The following is a 27,264-nucleotide window of genomic DNA, read 5'->3' as shown; positions in this document are numbered from 1 at the left end:
GCAACCTTCTGGGAAATGCCCGATGGCAGAAGGTCAGCTGATCGCCAAGAAAAAGATGGAAAGATGCAGTAATAAGTCAACTATGTAAGATGGGGGTACCACAATGGGAGATTGCTGCACACTACCGACAAGAGTGGAGGAAAATAGTTAGAGCGGCCAAGCCCCACTCACTCACGAATTGTAGAGGCATGAAAGAAGAAGAAAATATTTTTTAACAACCATTTGTCTGGAATATGGAAAATATTCAATTAATGATAAACGTGCAGTAAAACAATAGCAATAAGACACTTTGTGGCGGCTGCAACTCAGTAGCTAGATACTGGCTTAGCAAGTCGGGAGGCCGGGTTTGATCTCGAAAATTTTGAATTTTGAATTTAACTGAGCCGCCACGGTGTTTCGGAGGTCACGTAAAGCAGTCAGATAAATAGGCAATACAATCTAAAATAAACCAATAGGTTGCAATACTACTGGTTACAACAAACGGCTTGCAAAAAAAGACGCTTATTTTCAGAGAGTAATAAAAGAAAGTATAACAGTCATTCCAAAGTGTAATCTAATCAGATAATTTTTACAAAAGTTGCAAACACAGTTTTGGGACTTTTTAAGAGTGATGAGTAAAAATTTTGATGATTTTGTTGCTCATAAGAACCTGCGAAATACAAAAAAAATTAAAGTAAAAACAAGATAGAATCCCCTTTAATTACAATTAGTTAATCGTTGAGGCAAAGGAAATATTATTTTAACCCTCAAAAGAAATGTATATTCTAATTTCGTGTCAAATTGACTGTAGTGTACGAAAAGCTTCAAAAACTATATAATATATTTATTGAAAAGCTCAAAGCTGCCTAAGAAAAAATACTATATAAAACAGTACATTTATTCTCTTTAATTTTCTCGACTTTATTTTCTAGTCGAAATTAGTCAGTCTTGTGTTTTAAACAACATCCTGTATACATATTATACTATCCACTAGAGTATACACAGTTTTCACAATGGAGAGTCCCCTTTTGGTTGAAGTACGTATATCCTTGGTGGCTGATCCGATTTAGTGGAAATTCCTGGTGTGGTTGGCAACACTTCCTGTTTCCGGACGCCTGAGGCATTGCCAGGGAGTCTGTAATAATTTCAAATTTTGTTTTAGAAGCCAATTAATTTAGGTAATTGAATGCTCGAGAGAAAGAGTACCAAGAACTTTTGTGATTAAAAACGTACGTAATGAAAAGCAACTGTAATTTAATACTTTGTTGCGAAAGAGATGAAACATAACAAAAATATACTCGTAGCTTATATATACTTAATTATATCATACACCTAATTGTTAAGAAACATATATTTTTGTTTATAAACCTTATTATTTAATTTTGTTTTCTTTTATTGTTATCATTATTTTTTATTAAATATTCTTTCACAACAAGTAGTCCCGAGATTCCCAAGAGGCATAGGGCTACCACGAAGTTTTTTCTGAACTATAGAATGTATTGTCCTATTCCAAGTTTTCTTAGGTCTGCTGACTTTCCGTCGACCTTGAGGATTTCAATCCAACGCTGTCCTGGCAATGTCATCTGCGGGTCTACGGTCTGTGTAGTCCAGCGATCTCAATTTTCTTTGACTTATTTGCTTTATGACATTTTCTTAGTTGGTACGGTTCCATAAATTTTCATTCGGGATTCGATTAGCTTAAAATATATTTAAATAAATATATTAAGGATTTTTCGTAATGCTCTATTGATTAAGTCAAAGACAGAGAAGAATCGAGAAAAGTAGCAGAAACAGCGAAGTTACATCAGAAACTGTTAAACCAAACCCAGAATAGGATGATCCCCACACAAAAATGATCTGTAAGTGAAAACAGATTTAGCTTCTTCCGATAAAAACTTGTAATAGTGTACTATGGGTACTGATGTCTTTCACGTTTCACAGCAATGCAGTATTAATGCTTTCACATTTGAAGATTTGGTGAAGTTGAATATTTTTAATTTCGTTTTGGTTGGGCTGGGTCAATTGTGCTCTCCCAATTTCTTGGTTGTAGATCACAATAGTTTAGTTGCTTCTGGAGCCAAATCACATTTCTTTGGTTCTGTTGATGTTTATTTCATGACCCACCTTCTTTGTAATATTTTTGTATAGTTCCTAAACCTTTTGTTTAATTTTGTATGTGCTAAGAGGCCATATATCGTCGGCATAATCTTGATCTTCGAGTCTATTTGTTAATTCCCAGTAAATTCTTCTATTACAGTTCATCTTTGTTAGATTTACTATTTTTTCTGGTATTTCCTGGAGTGATTTCTATATGGCCATATGAGCGTATCGCACAAATCATATGAAGAGTGGAGGGTTTAATTCCTTCAACCGTTCTACGATTACTTTAAGTTGTTACTTCTTAAACATTGGTTTCACACTATCTGTCAATGGGTTATTTATAATTATTGCTGTTAATTTATTTGTGGTATTCAAAAGTGTGATTCCACTCCAGTTTTCGCAATATCTTTCGTCACTTTTTTTTTGTTATATTTATTATCAGTGTCATTTTCCATCTTCGGGGAATTGTTTCTTTCTCCAAGCCCTCCGCCAAAGTAGTTTGATTAGCTTTGTTGTTGTGCTTCAGCACGCTTTTAACAACTCTGGTGGAATATTGTCAAGGTCGGCTACTTTGTGTGCGGTCAATTTTTCTATAACCATTTAAATTTCTGACGTTGTTGGTTCAATGGTGTTAGCTCTTAGTTTGTTGAGATTGGGGTTTATATTATGTGCGTCTTCTGGTAGTGTTGGGACTGCATTAAGAGACTTAGGGAATATTCATTCCATCCTGTACCTGTGGCGATATTATATCTTCACCTGTATTGCGTTTTATAATTGTTTGATGGCATATCTTTTGTTAGGTAGTACTTTAGTGATATTACATAATTATCTAATATTTTGATGTAGATCGGCGACCTCCTCTTCTTCAGTAAGTCGTTAATACAATGCTTCTGTTCTGAAATTAACTAGTTCTAGATTAATGTGTTTCTCTGGTGATCCACTCGTTCTTCACCTACTTCGTCAATCCCAAAATGTTTTCACTTATTTCCACAAGGACATTACGAATCTTTTCCCAATTGTTGTCCTGCCTTTCGCTTTTTGTCCTGTCTTTTGTATCCATTTGTTCGGTTGTTTTCTATTTCTTTTCTATGTCAGATTAAGGATAGTATTTTTTTCTCGTGGTAGAATATAGTCCCACCTCTTTCAGCTTTTAGTCGACTTCGTGGTGGTGTATCTACTATGGGAGTTATTTCGTCAGGTTTATGTGCTGGCTTATTGCATATATGTTCTCGTCTCTTTACTTATTCTTGGACGTGCTCCAAGGCGTTCGTTCGTGAACGTTCTTAATACCTACAATTTTATTATTCTAAACTTCTAAACCGAATTCCTACAAATAAAACATTTTCCAATCTTTTCATTTTTGTTTTCTGCTATTTCCACACCAATTATGGCATAATTCGATGGTGTACTTACGTGATAATAATTATTTGGGTTGGACGTGGTATACTTCTTGGGTTTCTTCAGTATATGGATATTTATTAAGAAACACAATGGCATAATATATATCTTAATTTTTAACTCCTTCATTCGGATCCTTTGATCATTCTCAAATGTTTTCTATATTTATTTTCTTTGCTTATTTTTATATTTATACGTATATTATACGTTCTCAAACTCGAAGTTAAGATTTTTAAACTATTTCTATTTACATATCTTTTGAACTGCGGTTCCCAAGATTTTCACTATTTTTTTTTATTAACCAGTAACTTGTTTCAAATATTTTTCTTGTATTTATACCAGTGCACAGCTGTTTTTCTGTCTCACATCTGTTTTTGTTTTTGGTTTGTAAAATACCAAAGTCAGAAAATATTTTCTTGTATCATGAACTTTTTACTCCTATTCAATCGATATCCAATCCATTAATTTTCCATTTTCTTTGATTCTTTTCATCTTTATGTCTATTGCATCTTTTGTCTTATTTTTTTACATTCTGTATTTATCTGTAAGTATTATTTAAAATGGTGAAATACGTGGTATAATATATTAAGATCCATCTTTATTTTCCGCATCATGCAGAAACAAGTGAATTTTACATACTTCTGTTTTGTCTCTCTTCTATCTGAAGGAAAATTCAGTAAAAACTCATTTCCCTATCTAGTCTGTAGTTACTATCTCACAGATCACTCACAACTTGTAGGTATGTTTTGCTTAAGTTAAGTGAATTTCTTTATGTTTACTCAACTAATCATATACATCTAAGAAATACAAATAAATGCAAAAAAACAGTTATTATATTTTCACATTTAAATGAAAAACATTGGTTATATAAAACGAATGCATTTTTAAAAGGCATAAAAATTATTGGTACTATTTCTTCGGGCTGAAAGTAAATGCAATTTATTTATTATAAATAATTTATGGATCTAGCAAAGCCTCAGGCTTCCGCTAAACTACGAGGCACATAATTTTATTGATGTTTGCATTGGAAATAATTGTTGACAGCTAAAATTATCGACATAAATCTATTAATCGTCAATATTGACATCGATATAACTATGTACCTTGTGTTAGTAATTAAACTATGTTAATATTATACAATGCGGATTTTTGGAGTGCAACAACGCTAATAATTGTTCACTACTTGAAAATGGATCAAAAATTAAAAGCCGAGATTCACCAAAGATGTTTAAGTTATTCTTCTAAATCCAATATTGGTATTCACTGGCGTAAACTTTCTTTAAGAAATACAATGTATATTTCATATGACGTTTTCTGTTAACAAGAACGTACGAAATATAAAATTATCTTCTATACGGATGCCAAAAAAGCATTCATACTTGACGATTATTATTAAAACCACGGATTTTATAAAAGCTGGGAGAAACTAATCAAATAGTATAAACTAGTACCTTCTTTTGATCAATAAATATCGTACCCGTAAACATAAATTTATACATTAAATACTAAGTGTATTCAAATCCTCTGAAACCACTGTTTACAGATCTCTGTACTGAAATCAATTTTCACAGTTTCTACAAATTCTCTTTATATCAGGCTTCATTCATTATATTATTTTATCAGGCTTCATTCCCATCCAATTTAACCTAATACCACTAATACTGTCAATAATTCACTCATCCTTTCTACATTCTTACCTCCTGGTACCTCCTCATACATGACAGGCGCAACTCTTTAAGAGTTACGCCTGTCAGGTATAAGGAGCACACACACTCTTCGTGGATACCTGTCAAGTTAGTTTGTCAATTTACCATGTATTCTTCAATAGATCATTTGCTTCTTCTCTACTTGTTTTTTGTAGTTTTTGCGAAACGTTTAACATACGGAAAAAACGCAAACAGTTGTGTAAGGAATGGTGGCAAAGAAATAAATAAATTTACCCATATCAATCTCCTTAATGGATTAAGACATGAACTATTTGATTATAAAACTTTTCTGGGAATGAACGAATGATCTAAGATTATTTTGGTACTATATGACATCAAAAAGTTCGAAGTACCAAAGAGAAGGTTTGTATACATTATCTGCTGAGGAAGCAGATTTCATTGAGGAATTAATTATCTTCTGCTCCTTTCGAACATTGGATCTCAAACTTTTATCCAAGTTCTCGTTTGCATCAGCCTCTATTTCCTTCAATTTATTCACAAATTTTCTGTACGCAGTATCTCTCTTATCTCTATTATGATAGTCATTATCTGTTACTTTCTACAAGTAAGGTTCACTTTTATAAATTTCAATTAAATCACCACGAACTTCATTATTAAGTTGCGAGATTTTTTAATATGTACCTATACTGCTTGTTTTATTTGGTAAAAAAAATTAAAGGAACACAACAGTAAAATAAATCAAAATTACAAAGTTTTAACCTAAAAATGTAAACTGTCATTATCAAAAAGATTGTTAAAAACTGAGACCTGATCAGGTACACCTAATGAAATCGCCACACACACATTAAGTCTTCTCGCCCGTCAGGCAGAACCGATTGAATTTTCATCAGTTGTCAGGTCGCCTTCAGGTCGCAGGTAAAATTGAAGATAAAAGAGATAGAGGAAAAAAATGAACCTCTTGGTTAAAAAATCTAAGAGAGGGTTTAAGTTAAGCTCCATCCAACTTTTTAGATATGCCATAAATAAAGTGAAAACATGTTCGACAGAAGATTTAACTTTAAGAAGGTTTATTCTTCAACAAGCTACAATCTACAATAGCTCTTAAAATGTAGCAAACGGCATTTTGATATGCAAATTTTGGCTAAATTCGATGAGTTTTGGTTAGAAGGAGGTGATTTGATCTCGAAATGCTACGTGACAGTCTTTGTTTAGTGAGTTAGTTAACCACCGGTTTTGTGGATGCTGTATTTCGTGTCAAGAGATCTAATAACAGCGTTTCTGAGGGCTAAGTGACCCTACATGGTTTGAATTGAAAAATAAACAGCAACGTTTTGAAGAATACATATTGTTTTCATCCAGGATAACCTGAAGTTCAGTTTGATGTTTGACCTCTTCCAAGATTTGTCCAGCTTCCATTTTGTGTATCCCATGGATCGGATCTAGATAGTTTGAAGCTTGTGAGTGATAGTGCTTTTTGAATCCAATTTCAATTTAACAAACTTTTTAATAATTTAAAAAGAAATAATTAGCCAGTGAAGAAAGTAGATTTGTTAAGTATTTCTAAATAAACATTTGCTTTCATGACAAATTAAAATGTTTATAGATAAATATAAGTTTTATGGATCAGCTGATTGTCATATTTTACTTTTCTTTTGAATAAAATTAACCTCTTTAATTAATTAATTATTCAGAAAAGTTTGTAAGTTCATTTCGACATATGACAGTTAGTAAATCGTTTCTGTCATTAGGTACATATATTTTTATTTATGTTTTTTTAGAAGGTCCAATTCAATGTAAGGTTTGTTGATAAATGTAGATATTTTTATTTGTAATAACTGTTTATCCGAAATAAAAATAAATATGTAATGTTTCTTTTTACCAAGAATCAAACCAGAAGATTAAATTATTTCTTTTAAAAAGATATTCACCCTTGAAATGTTTTAGAAGAGAAAAGCCTTTTTTTCTAAAAAACCAGAGGATTTTTTCAAACGGCGCCCTCATTTAAATTGTTTAGGAATCTTTTTGTGTCGCCCAGGACATATTTATAAGTATTCTTTTGATTTCTTTTTGTAGTTGATCCTCCCAGTTCTGCCCAAATAAAGTAATCCTTATCCACGACTCAGCCCTCCAACCAAAACACGAGTAGCCGTTCGCAAAAGTTTCAATTTATTTGATTACCCTATCTCCAATCCCAGTAATTGTTCAGTCACACCTTTCAACCCCCAATAAGCAAATTATATAATTGTTACAATCTACACGTTGTTCCTTACTCTAAAGTGTTAATATTATCTACTTTACGGATAGACCTTCATCCATCGTTGTTTTATTGCAAAATTTACACAACCAATGTCGAAAAAGCGAGTTATAGCCACATATGTAATATACTCTAATATTCTTGTGTTTTATATGCACAAATAGAGTTACCATTGTTAAAATTTTTTATATTTACGGAATGAAATTTAAGGGTATCATCCGTACAAACCTCATCATTGTCTATATCTTATTTCATTATCAATAGCATCCAGTAACGTGGTCAAGGTCTTACATAACTGTAGAATATGTTTCTAAAAATTTTGCTCTGTCGATGACTAATAGTTGCCGAAACACATAAATTAATTAAATTTAAACGAAAAAACACTTGAACAAAAATGTTTGTTCAGTTTATAATACAAATTCAAATAGTTCATTCTATATTATATTTATTATACCCAGGAACAAAGAGAAACCGAACCAAACACAACAAAAGTGATTTAAATATTCCACAACATAAATTCCAAAAGTGTTTCGAAATATTTCCTGTTCAATAAAACTGTACATTTTTCGATAGGTTGAATTTTGGCAGAGAAAACGCATCAGATATATACGCATACGGCCCATTTATATTTAAAAACTTTTATTTGGAAAATATAGCTTCACAATTTGTCAGTGCATATAAAACAAAAAAGTCGAAAAAGTCAATAACGTATTGATAGATTCTACCATAAGCGTAGAATATTTACTCTTATATAGGTACGACGATTATATAAATTTATTTTTTATATAAATTTATTCATATATTCTATAAAGAAAACAATTATATCCTTATATAAATTCGCCTTTACACAAGTCTTGCGTTTTTGAAAAAATTTTGAAAGAAAAGTGCTCCGGAAGATTCTTACAGACTGGGAGTTACAGAATCCGGATGAACTTGGATCTCGACGAGTTAATTAAACACGCAGATATAGTACAGTTTGTTAATTATCATCGAATTTGTTATATTTTCCCCTTGCGCTGAATGAGCAATGAAAGGAATACAAAAAATATCACCAAATGTAGACGGTCGAAAATAGACCACGCGGTCGCTGTAGAAAGCATTGGTTAGAGAGCGTCGAAAATGATCTAAGGATTATAAGAGTTCGAATTTGGAGCAGAGTCGCCAATGACGAAGGGAAACGGAATGCAACTGTTAAACAGGCCAAAATCCACAGAGGGTTTAAGTGCTAGAGGAAGAAGTCAAGTCATACATAACTAATTACGTAGAATATCTATATTCGCTGGTTATATCGTCTTACTAACTTGCTTGTTGCTTTACACAGCACATTCTATTTGCGATTTACCACATCCCAATTGCCATTTCTTCTTGTCGCATATATCTTCTTCAGCGATGTGTCTGTTTTCTATCGCTGTTTTTATTTGTCCTCCTTCTGTTTGATTTCCATTTCTATTTCAAGTTTTCAGCGGTATTCTTGCCACGTCCATCCTTCGCATATGCCCATACCAGAGTAATTTTCGTTTTTCTATTTCGTTATATATGTTAATTTCTAATATTCTAAAAGCGTCAATTTCATTTCCCAACTGGGCATATTTTTTATGCAAAATGATACGTCACACTAAAAGTATAGTAGACAACTTGTGTGATACGACTGCACTCGTTTAGTTAGCGCACTTGTTTAGTCTAGTTGGCGCAATTCCTCGACCGTTCGACCTGCCCATTGTTTAATGCCATGCAGCCAGGACGTGCAAGTTATATTCTGATCGAAATTTCGTTGTCATTTTCAACCCTGCAGTCAATCCAACTACCCAGATATCTAAAGTGTTCCACTCTTTCTAGCATTTTGTTATCTAATTGTAGTACTGAGTTTTCGATATTAATTTTTAGGACGGAACCACCATGAAAGACAGAAAAATCAGTAACATATAATATACAGATGATACTAGCAACAACAGAAGTCGAGCTGATTCGGAGTGAAGAATTTAGACTTCAGATCAACGCCGGAATAACAAAAATAATGATCATAGACTTGGCAAATAATAATCTACTGCAAATATACCAAGTTGTGAATTTCTAAGCAGTAGACATATTTCGCGATAGTTCCTCAGAAATCAAGCATAGACTAGTAATGGCCTGAACCGCAATAGTCAAATTATTTAAAATATAGAAAGACTGAACAATAAAAAGTAATACTAAACTCAGGTTGGTCTATGCATTGCTACATACGCAGCTGTAACATTTTTTTTTATTTTATTTTATTTTCCAAGTCAAGATTTGCAATCTGTCCTGTTTGGACAATAATCAAATTTGATAATTCAAACAGAGAAATTAACATGAGCGAAGAATACCTGCCAGTGCTGGTACCTTCCTTTAAATTTAACTAAAATTAATACCTGAAAAAAAAATTTTCTTATATTCTAAACAATTTACTCATGAAAATCTCTCTGGTTTGTGTCAAGGTCAAGAGTTTGTGTCTCTAAAGTCTTCTCACTTCCTTGCTGTTGTCCAGTAGGTTTACCACACTAGAATTTGGGTGAATTTCAAAGCGCTTTAAATGTCTATCAATTCTTCTTCGCGTGCCATATCAGAATTATCCGACGTTGGCGATCACCATTGCGAAGGCTTCTCGATTTTCTGCAATATGGAATAATTGTCCTGCATTTGATGTCTGTGTCCATTCACGAATGTTTTTTAACCAAGAAACTTGTTTTCTTGATACACCTCTACGGCCTTCTATTTTGTCTTTAAGGATCAGTTGTAATATTTTATATCGACTTCCCCTTAATAAGACATTTTTCGATGTTTAACAGTCTTTAGCAGTTCTCTATCTTTGTCTATCACTACACTTTTTATTTCTTTGCGCACAACACTTACTGAGAGATCACAATGTATGACTTCATTAGGGACGTAGTATGGTGCATTAACAATCTGCCTAAGGATCTTCGATTAAAACCTCTGCAGGATTTTAATACTAATACCACTCTACTCAATATGGCATATAAAGTGTTGTCCAACGTATTGTACAAAAGACTTCTCCCCTACGCCGAACAAATAGTGGGAGGATATCAGTGCGGTTTCCGTCCTAATAAATCAACAACGGACCAGATATTTACAGTGAGGCAGATCCTTGAAAAAACCCTAGAGTTCGGCGTCGACACCCACCACATATTTGTTGACTTCAAAGCCGCATACGACTCCGTTAATAGAAATAAACTTCTACTTGCTATGGTAGAATTTCGCATTCCATTTGATCTTGTCCGGTTAACTGAACTTACACTCACAGGTGCAGAGAGCATGGTAAAAATCCAAAACGATCTCTCAAGACTCTTCCATTGCAAAAATGGACTAAGACAGGGTGATGGACTATCGTGTCTCTTATTTAACCTGGCATTAGAAAAAATAATTCGAGAGTCGCAGATTACTACGAATGGTACTATCTTTAACAAATCAGTACAAATTCTCGGATACGCAGATGACATAGACATCATAGGTAGGTCCACAGAATCTCTGACTGAAGCATTTCGGTCGTTAAGAGCATCTGCACACAAAATGGGACTAAATATAAATGTTCAAAAGACCAAATATGTGTTGCACTAGGTCAAGCAACCCGACACCTACACGAATAATAATTGATGACCTAGAATTGGAAGGTGTTGACACCTTCATATACTTAGGGTCGCTGCTAACCAAAGATAACAACGTCAGTGAAGAAATAAAAAGAAGAATAGTGTTCGCCAATAAGTGTTACTATGGCTTAAGAAGACAGATAGCCTCAAAAATGCCTAGAAAAATTAAACTGACTGTATACAAAACACTAATAAGACCAGTGCTAACATATGGTTCAGAAACTTGGACACTAACACAGAATGACCAAGAATTGCTCAAACGTTTTGAGCGAAAAATACTAAGACGAATATTGGAGGCATAAAAGAACAAGGTTTGTGGCGCAGGTGTTACAATTTTGAGTTGTATAGAAGATTTGGAGAACCTGACGTTGTAAAATTCATTAAGGTAGCACGCCTCAGATGGATAGGTCATGTAATCAGACGAGAGGAAGATGCCATAGTCAGAAAAGTTTTTGACCGAAGAGGGCCGATCGGACAACGAAGAAGAGGAAGACCGAGACTTAGGTACCAAGACAACCTAGAAAATGATTTGAAGTCTATCGGAATTAGAGCATGGAGAAGAGTTGCCAGAGACAGGGGCGAATGGAGGATTGTTCTGAAGAAGGCTTTGGCTCATAAAGAGCTGTAACGCCACTGATGATGGCTGAAACATGGACTCTCAAAAAAATCAATAGAAGTTAGATCGAAGCTTTCGAAATGTAGTTCGAAAGCATTCTAAAAATATTCTATGCGTGTCCTGGATAGAACAGAAAACCAACCTGTCCATTCTGGAAGAGCTTTATATAAAAAAGAGACTATTAAAAAAGTAAACCAAGGATACATAAATTACTTCGGCCGCATAGCCGAAAAACGGAAACTATAAAATTATTGGTAGTAGAAGGACAGGTAGAAAGCTGAAGACCAAGAGGAAGAACACGATGAGCAGACCAAATGAAGACTCTGATGGGAAAATCCCTACATGAAGCTAACAATATTTAGAATGTCACTAAAGTTCATTCGTTTAGCAAATTCCCATCTGACAACAAACGCACGTGTTGATATTCGCCTTCTCATTCGTCAAGAGGCTATTAAATATAATTTATTGCCTTAATCCAGACAGATTCTCATGTTACAGATCCAAACTTGCCAGCATGTTTAAATTTAAATTGTATCGTGTTGATTTTTAAGTTAATATATTGTGTTATATTTATGTTATAGTTATTGTTAAGTTATTTACTGGTCGTGTTATTTTTTAGAGTTTAGTTTAATTGTGATTTAATGATTAAATTTCAAGAAATTCTTACACTAATAGTTTCAAAAGTAAATATTTTTAAAAATCATATGATACACGTACATATGGTACGTACATATGGTACGACCCTGTTTGGCTTTCACGTGCTTCTGTTGGCAATTGAGAATATGTAAAATGAATGCAGTTTAGGCCCTGACGATGTAATTTTATTGCCCTGTTGTACTAACATATTTCTTCCCCATTCGTCTGGCATTTGTCCCACTTCCATAATTCTATTAAATAAAGCTGTTAGCCAACTTGTTTCTGTTTCTCCTCATGCTGTCCACACTTCATTAAGAATATCATCTAGTCCAACTGCTTTACCTTTCATTATTTTTTGAAGTGCTGACGACAAAATGAGAATATCTAGAATATTAATTTGAAAATGGAATTACTGTTAAATATGAGACAATAATGAGAATGTTTAGATGAATGAGCGAATTAACAATAAAAAATAAAATTTAGAAGGAATTTTAATAACAAATTGAGAAGATGTGTTGATAACTATTCAATACAGAGGATCGCTGAATATCAACTGTCTAGAAGAAATAGGAAAGGGAGATCAAAACAGATCTGGTGAAAAAACAATTTATATACTTGAATAGAATCAATAATGGTATTACTAAAAATAGAAAGTATAAAGGCATTAACTATTAAACATAAATCGTCCATTATATTTTTTAATATGATCTGTTTTAAATTGCTTGTAATCAGGGATTTCTGTTTATTCTCTAGCATTAAAAATTAATCTAATCAGCCATTTTCCACAGTTTTTTTTTATATTTGATGATCCTTAAATACATGTTTTAACAATTGCTACATAACTTCGTTTAAATTTAGAAATATTTGTATCAGCATTTATCCTATATTTTCAGGAGTTTAACAAACACTACACAAAACTTAAGAAAATTTGACTATGTATTAGACTTAATATATGATATTCTAAATAGTTTGCTTTGCCTAATGCTACACATTGTTGTGCAATTATGGTTATGCAATTTATGAGCATTTACATTTAAACACTTTAAACTATTTAATATAACCCAAGACATATTACCTTTAAGTTTCCTATATTCATATTAATGTAATTCTCCGTTTTGATTTATGGGTTTTAAGTCCTTACTAACACCTAGGCAAAAAACGTTTACATCCTCCTCCGCCTATGTATCCCTGTAGTAATCTCGAATACAGAAACGACTCATGTGATGACGATATATTTTGATATATCGCATTTGACTAAAGTCTTATGGCAAAGGATGAAAAATGAAGTTTCACATCTTTTTTGGTCCTCTTTCGTGATTGGAATTTGAAAAGGGTAGATATAATGCAAGACGAACAAAAAGGCGGAAAATCCTTTGATTACTATTTATGGCGAATCTACCACTGTGTATTTTGGTAAAGAATGATATTTAAACTTTTATAATTTATAAGTCTTTAAGGTTGTGTAAGTAAATACATTGTCGAAAACTTATCTAGAATCTTAAATAAAAATTTTTAAAAACATTGGTCATTTACAGAGCGTTTATTTTTGATTCTGTTATTATTATCTGCCATTCCTGCTATTCAAGCTATATTCAGAGAACATCTTATCTAAGGCACTACATGGCAAAGCAGGAGGAATAAAAATAAGTCGTGTCATCGTCATCATAAACAACATAAGATGACACGGCCATCATCGTAGAAACCTCGGCTTCCAAATAGTGCTGGATAGAGTACATGAGGTAGGTCACAGATCAAGCATTAATGTTACCAAAAAAAAAAAACAAAATGGATGTCTTTAGGTAAAATAAATTCACAATCGATTCCGATATCAATTTACGGTTGCAACATTGAGGTGGTATCACACTTTAGAGATTTGGAAAGTTGGTTGAAACCATACCGTTACAAATAGAAACCTGTCGGTTCAAACGCGATTACGAACACTCCGATGTTACATATGGAGCATTCAAAATTGATAACATGGATAAAATAAAGTCTTTGAATGTGATCTTATCGACGAATTTTTAAAATTTCTTTGATTAGCTATACTGGTATTGGGAAAGTCCTCAGGCACCTAGACAAAGATCGAGAATTCCTAAATATTGTAAAGTTAATGGGCAAAGATGGATAAGCCATTAAAAACTCTCATGGTTACCAAATATACAACATTGGTCCGGACAATAAATACAGCAGTTGTTCCGTGTAGCAATGGGACGGACCAATTCAATGACATTGTCATAGCACACGCCTGAAAATGGACACGGCAATGAAAGAAAATTTTTTTATTTAGATTAGGTGTATATATGTTTATAACAGACTTACAGAAGTCAATATTAAAACATTTTAAAGACGCAATGATCAATGGAAAGAGAAATGTTTGAATAAAAAACTTGCAGACTATATCATACGAAAAAAAGAAGATAAAAATGAAATAACTAGATATACTATGTTGGCGACCAATGGTTCTTAGTGGCATGTTACATTATGGTACAATTAAATATTGTTTTTTAATTAACGTGGCTCGACAGCATATGGTCCTTGACACAGGTACAGGTATGCTCTATTCGGCTCGCGGAGATAAGAAACGGCCGAGGTCAGAAAGCCCTGCCTGTCGTAAGAGGCGACTAATGGGTAGGAATCGAGAGGTGAAGAGCCGTCGCTTGAGTTGTCGAGTTTGTAGAAACGCACACGGTCACCGATCTACACTCCTAGTATCCGAGACGAGACTCTTGTGGGACCACTCTACTCTGATTCCAAAAGAGCCTGGCGAGGTTGAACGAGCTGGGCCCGTACATACCTCTCCTGGCCTTGTGTCAGGCGTGGCGTGGGTGCCCCGGCACGTACCCGCCAGGAGATCTAAGAGTGGTAGAGGAGAGATCCTCGGCGGCGACCTGTCTACGTGCGAGGTGGAAATTCCTCCGCCTGCCTAGCCTATTCGCCCGGGGGCGGGATAACGGGTAGGTGAGGTAATCGCAACACAGGTACTACGGGGAAGGTGGAGCCCCACGAGACGTTCCTTGTGTACGTAGCGTGGCACCTTCATTTTGGTGTCGGTCTCGTAGGGGCAGATGTTTCGTTAACGGTCGTATAGCCGACAGACCAGGTAGACCAGGGTCCTGCCAAAGTTTATTTGGAGGGCACAAAGCATTGCAATGACACAGGTACAGTTTACAACATTATACATATTTTACATACAAGCATTTGATATAAACAATTTTTAGTGGAGAAGTTCTTCTTCTTCTTCTTCCTCTTTACAAGCAATTCTGCTTGTTCATTGGCGGATTAATACCTCTATGGAAGGTTGTCACTCCATATTTTGCGCGGTCGTCCGATACTTCTTCTGACTATTGGTGATTTATCTCTTGCTATTGTGACGACACGTTAAAACTAGTGGAGAAGTTGAACAACAAATCTTAACACTATGCACTATTTATATTACCTAAATTAAACACGTTTCTTTTAAAAATTTAAGAACACTGTCAGAACGGTTTGGAACACTAAGAATATCTTCTAGATTTCCTTTTAAATTGCTCTTGCTTCTGAAAGAATTATACTGGCAGCAATCCATTATTACGTATTTGATGGAAAGGGCAGTATTGCAGTAGTGGCATACTAGAAAGTTTTCTGATGCCATAAAGTATCCATGTGTGAGACGTGTATGCCCTATTCATCAGTATTGAATATTGGAAAATTGTGCATCCATGCAGCTGTCTTGGGGGTATAAATAGAAGTAGTATTTGAAAGGTTGATGAAATCTAATGAAGAAGATATTTGTGGTAATGTGAGTATGTGATTGGATGCGTTTGCTGGGGGAGGTCCAAGGGATTGATTAGATTTATTACCGGGTTACTTGGGCTTGCTGATATTATTACAAAGTATAAAAGTAGAAGTTGCTGCCTTCTTAGATGGAGTGGTGGTTCTGAAGATTCAACACAAATACTTTCAGCGGGGCTTGATTTTTAAAGCACCAAGACATAGTCGTTTTTTTGAATCGTGTTTAGAGACTTTAGTGAGAAGCTACTAGATGCCATATAAAGAATACTGCCATACTCTAGCTTAGAATGAATTAACGTTCTATATATTTTAAGGCGAGATTCTTCATCAGCTCCCCAAGAGTAGTCAGCAAGAGATTTAAGTAAATTGATTTTGTGGGAACAGTTTCCTTTAAGTTCCTAAATATACTGTCTCCTGATAAGCTTTTTATCAAAGGTGATACCAGGAAGGGTCAATTAGTTAACTGTTTGTAAACGAAGGCAAAAGTTGAATTTTCATTAAGGCATAGTCTCCGTGTCGGTAGATTATATTGTCTTGAAAACAACATACACTTTCTTTTAGGCTCAGAAAATTTTAATCCGTTTGACTTGGACTAATTTCCTAAATTATTTGAGCTATATTGTACGTGTTTTTGAACTGATAGGATATTTTTCGTTTGTATCAAGGAACTAGTCGCCTGCGTATAATCTCCCTTTAACTATTTGGAAATTGTTTTTTAGTACGTCGTTAATAGCTAATAAAAATAAAGTTGCACTTATTCTTGACCCTTTGGAATTGCATTCTTATGCAAACTTTTAGATCATATATTGTTATCTAGGCGAAGACTATACATTCTTTTAATTATAAAATGCTTTATGAAATATAATATGTTACCTAGAATGTTTTCAAGAATTTTGTGTCTCCATACCGTATGGTATGTTTTATTAATGTCGATGAACACTGCGATGCTTCTTTGTTGATTTGTAAATCATTCATTGATTTCAAATTAAAAGTTAATTAGATTATTGGTAGTGCATCTATGTTGACGAAATCCACTTTGTTCAAGAGCTAGTAGTTTATTTTGCTCAAGATACCTGGGAAGTCTACGGTTTAGCATTTCTTCCATAATTTGGCATATTATGACATTTGTTACTGTTAGATCTGACTGAAAGGAACAATACTAAATAGAAAGTAGTCATTTCTACACTCTTAGAATTTTTTTTCTGATATACAGATAATATCTACTGAAGTAACAGAGATATCGATACAACTATACCATATTTCCATGGACGAAATTGCTTCGCTAAACTGTGTTTAGAACACATTTCATAAATCTAGTTCATAAAGATCTCAAGTCACAAAACGATGTTCACGGGAGGTACAACTCATCCTCACGAAGTTTTCCGTAATTCCCATAAAATTTTCATGGTTTCACCGTGGGGTGTACACTGCATTATCTCTCGAGTAATTAACAAGATCGTGAGGCTATTTCGATCTCACGTAAAATCAACTGTGGTGGAGGCCGGCAAATTGAATGAAATCTGCAATCAAGATTTTACTTGTAACATCTCAATAACGTTCGAGTGCATCCTTAAAAAAATCGTTCTACGCCAAAGACACGTTGGCTTTCTTGTTTTCACTCCCGGTGCTCCGATGTTACAGAATCGTATTAAGATTTCCAAACTTCTAAATGTACTATTAAATTCAAAAACGTTTGAGATATTTTTTTATGTCCAAGAAGTAATAAATAGGAAGACATTAAAACTTTTTAAAAGAAATTTTCTTTCAAACATTTTCTATAAGGTGGTATTTTCTATAATGGCGGTTATTTAGATCTTACTCTTCCATTTCCGTTCTACGGCTTTTCAGCGGACATGAGCGAAGCATTAATAAATTATTTGACTCCTAGATATGAGAAACTTCATACTGATTCAACAGTGTCTTCTATTCTACTGTGGTTTCTATTTCCTCCTGTTATCGTATCAATTTTTTATTCTCTTCTTTTACTTGGCGTTACTTTTCAGCTGTGTATATATTTGCCCCTGTTCTCCTCTTATAAATATACGGGATATGATGAGATTGTTTGCTAGAAGATTGATTATTCCGATATTCGACTATTTTATAACATACTGAAGAGCCGTATTTAATAACATTTATGTCAACCCATCACCTTGTTTTAGATCTTTAAGGGTGTCAGTAACTTTATTCTATATGGTGACCATTGCTGGTGTTAAGCCCATATATGCGTCCACTAGTTGTAATTTTCGCCAACAATTGGATATTGTTACGCCGTTGCAAGACTCTTTACGACAGTTGTCAATGCTATATTGTCTCTGCTGTCATTGTCTTGTAATGTAATAGCCTCAACACAGATATTTAGTACCGGAAGTGACATACAACCCATACTTATTATATCGTGTCTAGATCTAGATCTTGATAGCAAAGTCAAGTAAATCGAAGACTACTCAAATATGTAGATTTCGCTGGTATTACCAATATTAAAAATGACCAGTAATTAACATATGTAATGTATCGGTTAAAAAAAATCTATATAGTTTAATTCCCATATTCCAAAAACTTATATATATATATATATATATATATATATATATATATATATATATATATATATATATATATCGTGATATAATAATGGCCCTAGTAAATTTTCAATTGCTTACCAGGTCATTGAGAGTATATTAAACTTTCTATAGCGATGTACAAAGGTATTATTTGTGATGGATATTGCTGTTTGTAAGACTCAAATTAATATGTCCAATTTTTTTTATATTTTAATTGATAATAAATATGTCCTGTATCTTGCAATAATTTTGTAATGTTTTTAATTTCTTTATCAAACTTTTTTTCTCTTGGACCACGAATAAATATTTGCTAACATGTTTGCTAAGCTTACATACTAGGTAAGTGTGATAAATACCTTTTATTTGGTTATATATGTATTTTGGTTCTTTTTTTATTGTATTTGTTTATATAGATATTTTGGTTTTGAGGTTCCTTTGTTCATCACAAACAAAGACAAAGTGGCGCCCTCGTGTTTGGCAAATTTTTTCTTTCGTTCTTCTGTTCTGTTTTTCTTTTGCCACTGTGCTAGCAAGAATGATCCGAAGAACCACGCCCATATCTCTCCGATTCTGAGCAAATAGTCCTCGTTCATTTTGTGTGCCTCAAAAACATCTCCAATGTTTGTAATGCTAACAAAATAAAACATTTCGGCCATACTCTCAGAAATAAAAAATATGGACGACTACAACTGATAAATTAAATCAGAAATGGTGAAGGTAAAAAAACTCGGGGTTAACAAATTTACATCAATAGTAGGAAGTTAGCGCTAGCTCAATATTCTCAGCAGTAAACAAAGAGGTAGAAAAGTATGCTATTCGTTGTTGAGGTTCTAGGAGAGCATGCCATTTGAATCAGAAGAAGCAAATATTTACAAAAATGAATTCAGCTCAGAATTAAACGGACCTTTTCATAGTATCTACAAATCCCTATTAATAGCTGAATATTTTATACGTGGAAATAAACCACATTATAATAAAAATTACTTTTTTGTTTTGTTGTGTGATTTCCAATCGTTTTCAAAAAAATCCTAACATAAAACTGTGAAAACAAAAATAACATTTTATTCACTGCCAATTGAAATTAACATTTATGAATTATATCAATTTTTCACAATTTTATTTAAGGAGTTTTATTGAAAATCGAAGAACCGAAAACCGAAACGTCAAAACAAAACAAAAAATGGAATTTTTATTACAATTCGTTGTAGCTTATTCCAACGTCTACAATATTTGGTGGAAAACATATCGCAAGAACAATAGTTTCAGTGCCCTATCCCTCTTGGAATATGATGAGGCACACTAAAAGAATTTTCTATATTTCTCCTTAAGCAACAATATATTTTTGTTTATTAGTAAAGGACATTTAAGTGGTTGAAATAAATAAAACTACCAAATTGAACAAATTATATGAAATCCATAGGCGTGTCATGACTGAAGATAAGCCTGGCGCCCGAGGCGGGCCCTGTGTTAAGTGTATAGGGGAGGAGATAAGTAATTTTCTGTGAGTTTGATTGATACCTACGAAAGGTATTATGGCTGCGGTGATATAAATGACATACAATGAGGTATTTTCTTCATTCTTAATTTCAAAACATGGAAATTTTGGATAAGAAAATTTAGTTATATTAAATTTTTGATAAATTATATAAAATATATAAAATTAATATTATATAAAATAATATAATAAAAATAATGTATATATATATATATATATATATATATATATATATATATATATATATATATATATATATATATATAATATAACGATTTAACAAAGTGGGCTTAACAGGAATGGCTTAAAGTGAGGAAGTTGGGGTTGGCTGTGTACCATTAAAAAAACTTTACATTAAATTGAAAACTACTATAATTGGTATATAATTTAAATTAAATCATATACCAATTACAACAGCGGTTTTCAGGTCAATGCAAATTTTTTTAAAGAAGAAAAAAGCAAAATGGTACTTGAAAAAAGGTGGATCTTAGACTGGATAAATGAGATTAAGACATAAATGACTTTCTTAACTATAGATAAATTAACTTTATTTTCCTTTGTCTTTTTTCCTTTTTCCTACTTCTTTGATAGTTTTGCATCTGTTCCATTTTCGGATGTCTTCTTATTGGATGTTCAGAGTACCACTAAATCTATTTCTTGGCCTTCTTGTACTTCTTGGGCTGTGTGGTAATCTATCTTGGGCTGTTTGTACTGGTTCAGGTTGTCCCATTTGACTTATTTGGTACTTCTACTCATTTTTCAGTCGTTTAAGTTACACCCTAGCATGAAATATCTAATACTATTCATTCTCTTGTTTTCTTGATATCAGGTATAGTCCATCCAGTCAATGTTTATTGCTTCAGACAGTATATTCCGATTATACTGCTTCTACTTATCTATTGAGACAATTTTTACGTCTGTATTTGTGTTTCCATAGCTATATTATTATATAAGTGCTTCAAATTACTTCCTTTCTGAATTATTTTGCCGATTACTTCTAGTTTTTATCTTATTAATTATTTGATTAATATGAATATGTATTCAATTTTAGTTTGTTATTAATTCTGACCTGGATATTGTTTCTGCTATATATGTGTACGTTATCTATTCCTACTATTTCTACAGTATTTTCGTCACTGACGACAAAAACTGCACCATTACAAGATCTGTGCTATAGCCTATAGGTACATTCGCCACTTATCGCTAATTTACTCCTTTTCTTTCCAACTAGGTATTGTTAGTTACTCACATCAATATTTCAATTTTTTTTTTAGTTTGGAGAGTTGTGATGACATCTCAGTCCACCAATATTTATAAAAAATATCATGTCTTGGAAATTTTTGAAACGAATTTATATTTGTTATACAGTTCATAGAACGAACACGAACGAATTTGTATACGAGGGAGCACTTTTAAACACTGAAAATAATAGTACCACACAGATAAGTCGCAGAATTTGCACGAGCAACAGATGCTATTTTGGGCTCAATCTCCTCCTTAAATCCACAAATATATAGAGAAATACAAAAATAGAATTCTACAAAACAATAATACGCCCAGTCCTAATATATGGTTCATATATCTATACTCTAAAAAAAAATAATGAAAACATCTATGGGCGAACCTATGGAGCAGTGAATGACAATATACCAGGAACCTGATATCGTAAAACATATTAAGATAGGACGTCTGAGGTCCTGAGGGATAGAGCATGTAATGCGGATGGAACCAAATAACCCAGTTAGAGAAACGCTCCTTGATAGACCCATTGGTCAGAGAAGAAGAGAAAGATTCAGAATAAGGTTCCTTGATAACATCGATGAAGACATGGGAAATATGGAAATACTTGCTTGGCGGGGAAAGGCGATGGATAGGGTCGACTGGAGAGAAATTCTTAAGGAGGCTAGGATCCACGTAGGGTTGTAACGCCAGAATGATGATGATAATATACAGTTCATAGTTGTACATCCTCCACTAGATATAATTTTTACAGATGCCACCAGACATTCTATACAGGATCCTTCGATTCTATACGGTCTTCGATCCGTATGACAGCACTGATAATGGTTTTGTATATTGGTATTTTTGTTTTCTAGATTATGCTTGTTTATAGTTGCCTACTCAGTACAAAGGTACATCATCTATTGAATTTCTTCTGTGATATAGTTCACATTGGTAACAAAGGAGCCTACGCACATAAATTTATTTATTATTTCAAGGCTAGCATTCTCGAGGTGGTTATAAGTTAGGACCAATAGTTCTGACTCTGTTGTTGAGTGTTAATACCATCCTTTTTTATCTTTTTGCAGAGTTTTCTGAGACAGTTAGAAAACAGTAAACAGTTCTCAATATTATTCAATAACTTGCTAAGTTTTGTTTAAACATAGTTCCCCTGTTATATAATTTGATGTGTTTCAAAAAGAATTACAAAAGTACAGCAAATAAAATAAACCTGGGCAGGATAAGAGACTAACAGATGAAAGGAGTGTAATTTCTCAATAATGCCTAAATAACAACATTTCTAATCTATTTTAAAACACAAGAATCATTTTTTTCGTATTGCCGCACAAAAAGTGTGAACACCATTAAGAGGAAACAATAATAGTATTAATTATTTACTTCAAATTGAAAAAAATATATAAATTTAATAAGAAAACCTGTATTTCTATTATTTAAGGTAACAGACAATGGCTTCATTATTTGAATTTAACAAAAACAAGACATACTCTTCTTCAATTACGTTACTATCTTTTTCTTAACCAAAAACAAAAATGAGTAAAAAATACCCCAAACGTAACATATATATCAAAACGTCAAATTCATTTTAATAAATTATATTTTATCTTTCCTTCTTCCTCAATATCATAGTTAAAAAGACCGACCCTGTTGTAGATAAAGAAGGCTGCTGCTTTATGTACTGCTCCGATATTTTTAAGATGGCAAACGTCTCGAACGAGTCGATTGTCGCTTCTGATAAGGTGGATAAAGTAGTTGCCTATTTTATTTCTCATGATTCTTAAACAAACTTTACGTTACGAAATAATTAAAGGGTTGATAGGTCTTAGCGTTTCTTGTCATTTGGTTGACAAGGCGGTATTTGTAGGTAAATGACGGTTTATTTTTTATTAAATCAGGAAATAAAAAGATAAATCGGAACTCAATATAGATATTACAATGCAAATAGACATGTCAGTTACTAAAAATAGCAAAATAGTATTTGTATTATATTCTATGTATTGTATTGCAGTATGTGTCCAATTTTTGATACATTATTTGAAAATTATCTAAGTAAGAAAAGTAATATTACAACCAATAGTCAACTAAACGGAAAACGAATAAAACGAGGATTAACATAATTATCGATTCATTGCTTTTATTTCTATGCGGCATCGGTGTCCATGTTGGTTCTACAAATATTAATTAATTCCCTCCTAGGTTTCTTAGTATTAGGCATTATTTCAGGGTTGAAAGTGGTCGGTCAGATAGTTAATGCTCTAGCATCTCCCGGAAGTTGGTTGGGATCCTGGCCCAGTGTATAGAAAAATAGAAAAGCTACCGTAGTAATTTAACTCAGACTAAAATACGCTGGTCTCTGATCGGCCTGTGATGGAGCAGTACGAAAAGAGACAAGGGTTTGCGGCTTGATGATACTCCTCTATAGATCCCTACCCGAAGTCATGACCTTCGATATATCGAAATATCTACGATCGTCTGATTTTTTATTTAGATATTTGTAGGTAGAAGATGTAGAATGGATATAAAAAAAAATCTATAACCAGATATCTCAGATCCATGTAGATCTGAGTCTTTCCTTATTTGCTCTCCAGTCTTCTGCGCAGGATAGACTAGGTGTGGAAGTATCGATCTCCACAAATGGATCTCAATTACATCAACCTGGTTCCTTCAGCACAGTTAAGCAGATCTGAGAAGCCTTTTCTTACAAAATAAACAAACAAACTTACAAAAACTCCAGATAAACCAAGATCAAATAATCACTAGGAGAGATTAAATCTCTCTGATGCTGGTAGAGAGCTTATTGAGAACCAAAGGCCAGAGAAGATGTAAAACAGTTACTGGAAAATATACAATAAGCTAATTGTTTAGAGTATAATCACTATAGAACAGACGCCTTCAAGAGAAGAAAATTATACAGTAATAATAATATGTAAAGATGAACCGTCAGGTCCCCATTAAGTTTACTAAACACCTAAAAGAATAAAATTAAAGTTGTTGGTGTGAATCATACAAATTGTAACGAAAGTGAGATTGTGCATTTCTGCGAAATTTGTTCTTAGCGTTGACAGTCAAGTTGATGTGCTTAATATAATAGCTGGTGAAATTTTATCGACTTAGATTACCTCTGATCTGTGCTGGAGTCTAGGGCTAACTCGGTCATGTAAGATGCCCCCATTTTCAGTTTTTATTAATTAACGAAGTTAACAGTCTATTGCATTTACCTTTGTAAATACCATGAGGATCGTTTTTTAATACTGATGTCCTTCTATTTTCTGTGACCATACAATGTTTTTAACAACTTTTTATTCAACTGATGATGGAATGATTCAATTCCGAAAAGATCTTCTTTAAAATAAAAGTTTTAAGCTTTTAATAAGCATTTTTTTATACCTTAATACACACGAACACCACGTGCTTTGTATTTAACAGGTATAGAATAAGTGTAGAAGACTGTAATAAATTAGAATAAGTGGAAATAAAGATTAAATAAACTAAGTGTTAGAACATTTTAATAATAAATCAAGACAATAAATTAGATTTAATAAAAATACTACATTATTAATAAATACATACTCCCGATAATCACATATAGAGTTCTACTAGCAAAGGAAGTAACTAAATGTTGGGTAAATCTTTATGACACAGAAAAAGAAACAGAAGCAGTAACAAAACTAAAATGGAAATTTGTCGGAGATATTGCAAGATGAGAGGAGAACACTTGGAGTACAAAAATTAATAAACGGAGACCATAGTTCCGACAAAGAAATCGGGAAAGATCGGAAATAAAGTCGTGTGATAATCCTAAAACGACTTTGGGACTAAATCAGATAAGGTAATAACAGAATAGAAACAAGTGGAGTGTAATGATGGAGGCTATGTCCAATTAGTCAACCTCAGGAGAGAAGTTACAATTTTTTTTACAATTATTCGTTACAAATTACAATTTTTCGCCGAAGAGACGACTTCCTAGATAAATTACAGATAGTAAACAAATATTTTTATGATTATACCGAGCTCTTATTACGCAAAGCAAGAAACTAAAAATGCAGACAAATACAATATCGTTTCTTGTAAAGAAAATAAAAAAGCGGTAAACATAAAGAACGCTGCGCATACTTGCAGTTTATCAAAAATCCTACGAGCTTACAAGAGATTTTTCAAGAAGTGTATCAACCTCAATACAAACTAACATATACATGAGTGTTTAATGGCGCGACAAATTTTATACAGCAGCATATTATATGTCAGGATAAATATCCTCAGACAACGTCTCTGAGATACGGCCAGAGCCAACTAAGTGAAGCGATTCAAGAAGAATAGAACTCAGATAAATTTATAAGAGCTGATTTATGGCGGACTGTATCGTCTGCACTGTAAATCGCAAATACAATTTATTTTAGAAATATATTCTCGAGTTGGGTATATTTGGATTATTTTTCTGCTGCTGCATCTTTTTAATTCATTTCTAGGCACGGATTCATCCTTCTGATTTGTTTGAAAGTCTTAAAGCAATTTGAAAAATTTACAATATGTAAATAATGTGTTCATGACCGATAATATAGTCAATTAGTTCATATAAAAAATTATAAAATAATTTAAATTGAAGAAATATAGTTATAAGGTATATCTTCTTATCTGTGCCCAAAAACAAAGATATTTAACAACGAATAAACTACAAAATCATGTGACCACTTCGTCACACCATGAAAATACAAAAAAGAGCAATGAATAAATGGTAATTATAACCATAAAAATCCGAAAGCACCATAACATCGGTCCAGAATCCTCCTAGGCAGTTCTTGCATTCTGTCATTGACTAGCAATCCAGAAATCACAGAATCATAGCCAGCTTATTGTGGGATAACAGTCCAGAATCTAGCCAGCTTGTGGGATAGTTTAGCAGCCAAAGCATACTACGGAGTTATGCAGAATTTAATTCAAACGAAGATCTAGATGCCTAGACAGAAAAAAATGGTATTGCTGCTATTAATTCACGATCCAAAACTTTCACTCTCCTCCCAGAGGAATTTCTGGCAAACAGGACACAAGCCATATTTAAAATGCAACCTAAACCAGTTAGTAAATATCTAGTCAGCAGTCAGATTACAGATCTTCCCATTCAGAAGGACATCTAACTTTAAAAGCGCAAACTGAGATTAATTTTAAACCAAGCTTAATTATAAGATATGATTTCTTTATCCAAGATCAGAAAATTACGAATTTCTTCTTCCTCCTCTCTATAAGCAATTCTGTTTGTTCATGGGCGGACTGGTACCTCTACGGAAGGTTGTCTCTTTATCTTTTGTGCGGTTGTCCGAAACTTCTTCTACCGATTGGTGATTTATCTCAGGTCTCCCCAATTATGCTTATGTGGTTCTTTTATTCTTCTTCTCTGTTTAGTGCCCATTCGTTTATACACGGTACGTTACATTTTATTCTAATTTATTCACTCCTCTTTCGATCTCTCAGTATTACCTGCAATTCTTCTCAGTACTCTCATCTCTGCCGTTTCTAGTAGTCTTTGTATTGTGGCTGTGTCGGGTTTTGTTTCTGATGCATAATATGTCTTTATTGGTTTTACACTGGCTTTGTAAATTCTTGACTTCATCTCAGTGTCCATATGTTAGTTTTGCTATATTATTAAGTCATCCTGTCAGTCTGTTTGCTTTTTGTACTTGATTTCTTACTTCTTTGTTTAGGTCTCCATAGCTGGTCATTGTAATTCCAAGGTATTTTATTTCCATTACTTGTTCAATACTGACGCCATCAGTTTCTATTTTACGTCTGATTGGTTCTTTGCTAATTACTATTGTTTTAGGTTTCCGAGATGAGATTGTCATCTTAAAATCTTTTGCTCTCATGCCAAATTGTGGACTAGTCTTTGCAGACTATATTCATCTTGGGCTATCAATATTGCATCGTCTGCAT

General features: G+C 33.3%; 1 protein-coding gene across 1 annotated transcript in view; it reads right to left on the bottom strand.

Annotated features, from left to right (window-relative positions):
- Nucleotides 1–979: 979 nt before the first annotated feature.
- LOC140434370 (homeotic protein ultrabithorax-like) overlaps nt 980–27,264 on the bottom strand; it is a 725,804-nt gene continuing 699,519 nt past the window's right edge. The window contains exon 4 of the transcript XR_011950051.1: nt 980–1,114. The gene's annotated coding sequence lies outside the window, so the exon portion shown is untranslated. The remainder of the gene's footprint in view (nt 1,115–27,264) is intronic.

This window comes from Diabrotica undecimpunctata, chromosome 2, assembly GCF_040954645.1.
Source record: "Diabrotica undecimpunctata isolate CICGRU chromosome 2, icDiaUnde3, whole genome shotgun sequence".
NCBI classification, from domain to species: Eukaryota; Metazoa; Arthropoda; class Insecta; order Coleoptera; family Chrysomelidae; genus Diabrotica; species Diabrotica undecimpunctata.
Note: the sequence above shows the minus strand (reverse complement) of the source record. Positions and strands in the feature narration are given on the sequence as shown.